Here is a 7,657-nt window from a genome sequence, read left to right on the forward strand (position 1 = left end):
ATCAAAAGACCTGGTGAACCCATTGATCTTCCTTGGAGCATCAATCTGTCTTTCTAATGCTGCAGTCAGGTGTCTCACGGAACAATTCACTGACTGACAGCTCTCACAAACCCATATTTGCTCTTCTCACTGCTTCTGCAATCTAAACTGCTCTTGGCGATGGGCCGATGCTGCTGTGTCATCCTGGAGCAGTGCTGAGCCCAGGACTTATTGCTGTAAGAGAGGTGAGGAGCTGTGGTCCTTTGCACTGCCACCCACACTGACGTGTGCCTGCAACCACAGAACACAGGAGGCCCAGCACAGCTTGGGAGCAGTGACAGCCAAGTGCATCATACTGCACCATCTAGCAAGTGCTGCTGTACTTCCACTCCTTCTCCCAGCTCCAGCCCATGCATGCTGCACACACCCACACACCCATCTCTCCGTTCCTGAGGTGCACCCACCCCTTGTCCTGGGAGCAGCCAGTCTCCTGCTTGGTTAGCTCATTCAGACCCATATCTCCTTCATGCTCCCAACCATCTGCAGCCCTGCCCAGCAGAGGCCACTGGAGATGCCATCACTGTCCTAGCAACAAACAGTGAGAGCCATGTGCCCAGCACAATATTCCCAGCTGGTGAACAGGGGCAGAATCTCCAGTCCTCTGGATGCCCAAGGGGCAGTGGCACCCCTCAGTACCTCCTGAGCCCAGGAGCAACTTAAAACAGAGAAACTCTTACAGGGCTTTGAAAAACAAGAGGCGGTAGAAAGGGTTAACAGTTTATTATATTTTTTCTGAGTGATTTTATCACTGTCGTTAGAACATTCATTGAACTAAGTGAGAAATCCATCAAGACGTGACAGCAATGTGCAGACTAATGGCTGTTAGATGGTAATAATTTTTAATATGATTTTTATTTCACTTAATTTCATATGTGCTTGACAAAAGGTCCCGAGTCACTGGGGAGCTGTGTGGAACTGGGAATACGCTGATGTGAAGGTCTATTAAACCAAGTGTTCCAAGTACTTTTAAGTTCCAACTTTAGAATTCCTGAGAAAACTCTGACATTTTGGCCTTTTTGGCACAAAGTCAACGAGACAGCAGGAAAACGCTGCATGCCGGCTCTGAGGTGCAGCCCATCCCTATGCACACTCTGTCTGTCTCTCAGCTCACACACTCCTCCAACACTTCCCATAACCACCTCATCCGAAGGCCAGGATGCACCCAGCAGCCATTCTTGTCTGACATCCCCTCCAGCTCATCCCACACGTTGTGCAGTGTGAGGAGGGGCAGCCCTGGCAGCACCCACAGGCACTGCTCAGCAGTGTTCCCAAGGTGTCCCCAAGGGTAGCAGTGCTACCAATGGAGGTCCTGCACTGCACGCAGCCTGATTGGCCTCTGATGCTGGGGACTGAAATAAGTCATGATTTCCAAAGAGGACAATCCCTAGAAAAACTGTTTTGTTGTCCTTTGAAGATGAAACCACACTTTGCTTTTGGCACTCAGTGCTGCTTCTTGGTGAACTCAGGAGGACCTGGCCAGTAGAAAACACTGTTGTGGTCTCATGTCCACACTGCCCGCCAGCAAGAAAAGACATGAGATGTTTTCATGCACCGCCCATCAGTCACCTTCTCTTACCTGCAGCCCACCATGGTTCTTCTCCACTAGAACAGATTAGAGGAGCTCAGTGAAGAGAGGAAGCGGCCGAACTGAGTGCTGGTGGCACACTGACAGTGTCAGGAACACCCCATTTCTAAAATTATAAAAGCATGCATATGATCACTCAAAGATAAATTCTGCACTCCAAGGAGATGAGCAATGGATCCCCAAGGAGTCTCCATGATTTTGCTTTCATACTGTGTCCTTACACTGCCTCTGAGGCTGAAATCTCCAGTGGGCTCCCAAAGGCATCTCTCTCTCTCCATCCAGAGCTGCGCTGCCTGCAGCAGGAGCAGATCCTGCAGCCAACATACGGGGGGGAGAGCATCAGCACTGACACAGCACATGTGGCAAACATGGCACACTGGTGCACACACACAGCCAGCACACACAGAGCTCAGTGTCTGAGCTCCCAAAGAGCCCAATTCAACCATTTCACTAAAGACAATATTGCTCTGGTGTCTGTGAATTTAGCAAATCCACTAATCTGTCATCTTAATCCTGGACACTTCTATTCAAAAGAGAAGTACAGACACAGGAAGACCTTTCCCAGCAGCTCATGTTACAATTAATGCTGGAAGACCTGCAAAGCACCTAACACTGTGCAGGTCCTCTCAGTATTAATTGCAAGAACAAAATTATCGCTGTGCCTTTAAAATGGAGGGAGGGTACGTGTATACACATGCATGTGTGCTTAAGTATATAATATATAACATTTGTAAGAAGAGTCAAATATGGAAGCAATGCCTTCCCCTGATGAATGGGAGGCTTAATAGGAAAGCCCAAGATAGGTAGATTTTACACAATATGACACTGGTTTAAGGAACCAATATCAACCATTGTTTAATGTAATAAAAAGCCAGAGGTGTAAGAAATAATGGTAATTCTATTGTAACTGAACTTGAAGATCCCTGTCAAATATGAGTGTGAATGTGGCAGTTATTTTAGGTATGTTTGTAATCTTTGCAGGCGTTTTGTCAAGGAGGCACTGTGATATTAGTAAGAGTGCACAAAGGCTCAGCAATGGTGTCATGCACAATTAATGTCCCCAGGTAGCAACTCCATTAGTCTTATGAAGTGAGCTCACAAATGGGAATACTAATGGGGACGCGCCTTGGGGCATTTGCTGAGCTTACTGCTAGTTTATTTCATACCCTTTATGCTCAACACAAAATTTACCTAGCCTGGATTTAAAATGTGTCTCATTACACAGGCAGCATCCTTTTACTCCTGTGCTTCCCTTTTAACATGCAAGATTTGCAATTCTAATCATATCAAAACCTGACTGCTCTTGCTAAAAGGAAAAAAAAAAAAAGAAAAAAAAAAAAAAGGATAAATAAATGGAAAAAATAATCTTACGATAAAGACTGTCTGGGGTTTTAATCTTCCCTGACAGTCCCTTTTCATGTGTACATACTGCTGGCACACGTTCTCAGTGCATGGCTCAGAGGAGCAGGGAGCAGTGCAAGGTGGTGGCTCTGAGCTCAGCCCTCCTGCAGTTTACCCACGGCAGCACTTGGCCCAGGGCGCACTGCTGTCCCTGCAGCATGCAGCATACACCAGGACAGGGACTGCTGCACACTGTCCTGAACGATGCCAAGCATTGGGCTCAAGCCTTACTGTGTTGCAGTGGTGCTGCTGGGCTGCCCAGCAGACCATGAGAGTGGAAACACCCGTGAATGCAATACACACAGTTTCCAAATCCCAGTGCTGTGTTCACAATGGCTCACATGGGAAGTGGCCACACTCCAGCACCAAACAGCCCACAACTACAACTGCAGTGGTGGAGCCATGAGGTTCCCGCACAGTGCGGCCTGGGGCCAGGAGCTGGGCAAAGCAGCATTGCTCCCATCCTCTGCTGCACCAAAATGCCAGATGAGCCCCAGACAGATTTATTTTCAAATCCTGACTCAATCACAGTATTGGATTTGTAATCACGGGCTCCAATTTTAGCGGAATAAATATACTAACAAAACTAATAGTTTGTTAGCTGCAAGGTAGGGACAATCAAAGTGTCTGAAGTGAAATACACAGCTCCTCAGGAGAAACCCCTACATGATAAAGACATTTAACGTTTTATTTTTTTAAATAAATATATAGTGTGGTGTCAAGCTGTTTGCAGAGCACACCGCTGCCTGGTGCTGTGTGAGTGTGCACCCAGCAGGGAGGGAGGGCTCCAAAAGTTCACCGGTGTGTAACTGTCTCCAGCCACTGCACGAACTGCATTGGGAGAGGACATAAACCAAAATGACTCCTCGGGAACCCAGAGGAGAAGCAGGAACTGTTTGGTAGAGAATTATAGCTATGGGTGAAATTAGATGTACTCAGAGCCCCAAGGCTGGGAGAAATAAAAAGCATTTTAAATGGAGTGTAGAATTCATATTCCTCAGTCACTTCCAATAAATAAATCCTTGACAATTTTTTTCAGTAAACAGTGGTTACACTTCGCTCTATTGTCTCCATCTTGCATATTCCAAATGGGAAATCCAGGCATTCTATCCCAGCATGACCACACCTGCAGCTCTGCAGCAGGGCAGGGGATCAGTGCAGTCAGACCCAGCAACACCTCTGTAGTCTCTTTCTGCCCCTCAGATCCTGAGGCCACCAGGTGCTGGGCCTGGCTGGAGCCCCATGTCCCTTGCAGCACTCTTGCTGTAGAAGCAGCAGCTGCAGGTGCCTCTCTGCAGGGGTGCAGGTGCCCAGGTGTGCCATACAGCACTGGCCACTGCTACATGCATGGCCCTGACTGCTGACTGCACCAGCAGCATGGACCAGGGGGCACTGCACACTGCGCTTTGTCACCATGCACATATGTGTGACCCCTCCACAATCAGCCCCACCACTGGTGAGTCCCCGGGGCAGTGCAGGCAGAGCCCTCTGTCTGATTTGAGGCCACACACATTTCCAATTCCATGAAGAAATGAAGCATTTTATACTTTACAACTTCCCCACAAATGCAGCTGTCCCATTTCACCTGTCTGCAAGGAGGAGATGATGAAGGGAGAGCAGAGCACCAGGCTACCAACAGCCGGCATTCGGGAGGGTGCTGTTTGCATTCATTTAGCTTGCATCATTTATTGAGAGGAATAATAATTCTTAGAGCAGCAATAACAGACCTGCTCCTCCCAGAGCTGCTGAAGCAGGAGAAGAGCCGCTGTGCTCGGGCATTCTGGTGCTTCTGGGAGCCCCTGCAATGATCCTGGTCCAAGCGCACACCTGTGGGCTGAGCTCAGGGATGCCACAGTCCCATCCCAGCTGGTGTGTGGCAGCCTGCATGGACCTGGCCAAAAATCCCCCTGCGACCTCTCCAGAGGGCACTTCAGCAGAGAGCAGCAGGCATTTGGGGTCACTCAAAGAACAGCGGTGTCCTTGGGTCAATTGCAGGGAATTATGTCTGCAGACCCTGTTATCCGTTGGCCAACAAGCCCCCAGAGAGCCCTTGTGTGAGCAGCCAGGCTGGGGGTTCAGGGCTAGGGAGGATTCTTGCCTGTTTCTGCTGGTTTTTGCTGTCTCGTGGAGGAGGATGGAGCATGGCAGCTCAGATAAAACTCACAGCTGGTGGGAAAATGCATGGAATGCTCTTCTGCTGGAAAAAGCCACTATGTCAGACCTGAAGTATTTGACAAGAGGTGGCAAATCTGTATATAAAACACAAAAATGCCAGAGATGAACCAAGGGTTCTTGCTTTCCTTTTCAGAAAAGGAAATTTCAAAATTCTCTACTCATTTTAAAAGAAAATAGAAACTTCTGCAGTATGTTTATTAGGCCATGACTAGCAAAGAAAGATGAAGAACTTGAGATGCAAAGACAATGGATTCAATCCCATGCTCAGTCATTTATTTTTGACTAATTAAAAGTGTAAGATTTTTCTCTTTATTATGCACTGTTTGCCAAGTTCATTATTTGCTCACCCATAAATCAGTTTCAGTAGCCAAAGGTAAATTCCCTGTCTGTGTTCAGGGGCTGCAGTTAGTATATGTCACAAACCTCAGCACTGAAGCTGCTCCATTGTGGTGTGGCACAGCAGTGCTGGCAGCACAAGGCAACCAATCTGGTGTTGGTTCTGTGGGAATCAGAGACAGAATGTGCAAAGCTCTGCTCCTTCCCTGCTCTGCCCTGCAGCTTGCCAGCCTCTCTAGAATCAGTTTGACCTCAGTTAATTCTTCCTGGCCTTGCATGCCCCCACCCATGCTGCATGCCTCCCCCCACCCACCCACCACACCTTGCAGCCCTACCAGCTCTGCCTTCCAACAAGCCCCCACAGTAGCAAAACCCAATGGAAGAGAAGTGCTGGAAGCCTGTAATGGAATAGAAGCGTTGTCTAATTTTTTTCTCTGCAAATGCCTCCCAGAAGAACCCACAAAGCATTGCATTTTTAGAAGCATTGGACAGCTGTCAGCTTGCAGAAATCCATGTCCTCTCTCTCCTCTTTTCAGGTGTTTTTCCTAAAAAGTCGCTCACTCCCACCTGGGATCCAGGAAGCAGGAGAGGCATCTGAGTGCTTCTGTCTTCTGCTATGGACTCCACATCTGGGGAACCCAGAAGAACCTCTGCAGCCTGCGTTGCCTCTAGGAGCAGTTGGGAACATCCGATTTGTCCACGTGGCACCATTCCTTGGCACTGATGACTTCATTTGGGCTGATGTGGTGCCAACAAATTTACCAAACTTTTTGTAACTAGCAAGTTATTGAGTGTCACTTTAGTACAGTGTATGTGGAAAATGCATGGAAGGTGCCAAGAATGCTGCATAGTCTTTAACTATTACATTAAGCATCTGCTGCTGCCATTTATGGATCAGATAGCATTTTACTCTTGAGATATTTGATTTTATTACCTTCTAGGGAGAGAGCCAAACAAGTGTTCTTATTGATTTGCACATTAAATATATTAGTAATAAAACAACATCTCTGTAAACCAATTGTAAAATCAATATTAATTGGTACCAAAATATCACAAGTAGTTGAATTACAATTAAAGAGGGTGGCTTCGAAGCCTGCCCACCAATTGAGAGATGATGCACACCAAGCAGAAGAGGTCCACCAACTCCAAGCCGAACAACAACGCTGAGAGCAATTAACAGCTGTTCCAAGTAATACATGAAGAGATGCTCAATTCTGTCTGAGGAGAGCAAGGGTCATTGAGATTCAGTTCATGGACAGCAGCTCACTTTGTGTGCACGGGCACATGTTTGGCTGATTAAACCTTGTGGGAACAGATCCAGTGCTTGCTTCTGTCTTTGTACCCTGGACAGCTCCCTCTCAGCAGCCGGCTCGGGCAGAGCAGCGAGGTGCGGAGCAAAGCCTTGGCCATCGGGCTGCGAGCCTGTCCGGAGCACCAGGACTGCAATCAGAGGCTCGGAGGGGCACAGCCATGTCCGGAGAGAACAGTGCAACACTTGAGAGTCTGAGAGACATCTCATGGCTAGGAGACATAATAAAAGCACCTCTGTTGTGCAACAAATGAACGCTTGGTGCCACTAGGTGACACATAGGTAAGAACAAGACTCACAGAGAGCCAGATGTTGCTTGGTTCCTCATAAAAGACACGGCTCACAGCCAGGGGTCTTTTCCTGCTCTGGATTTACATGCGCATGGTGGTACATGGATACTTGTAATTCAGGATAAAAAGTCAAAAGTCTGTGCTGGTCCTGATAGTTCTTATTAAAACCAAATCGCTCTCTGCCTCCCAACATCTGACATTAGCCAGGCTGCTAACACAACCTTCTTCCCAGAGTTTATCTGCTTTTCATTATAAATGCCAGTTCTCAGAAATAAATAATATGAAAACAAAGATACCCAGCTGCCTTCTGCCCCCCAGAGCAGGGCTGTGCAGCACATGGGGTCACACACCAGGCTGGCACAGGTTGGTTTCTGGGCGATGTGGAGCCACTGTGCTGCAGTTCCTGGGCAGCTGCTGGCTGGGAATGGAGTCCGTGCTTTCTCCTGGAGCAGAGCAGTCCTGTCTGAACTGACAGATGTCTTCCTGGCACCATGAGCTGTGGTGGGCTCTCACTGATGGCAC

Source organism: Coturnix japonica, chromosome 21 (genome assembly GCF_054131305.1).
Source record: "Coturnix japonica strain WE chromosome 21, WE-NBRP24, whole genome shotgun sequence".
NCBI lineage: Eukaryota > Metazoa > Chordata > Aves > Galliformes > Phasianidae > Coturnix > Coturnix japonica.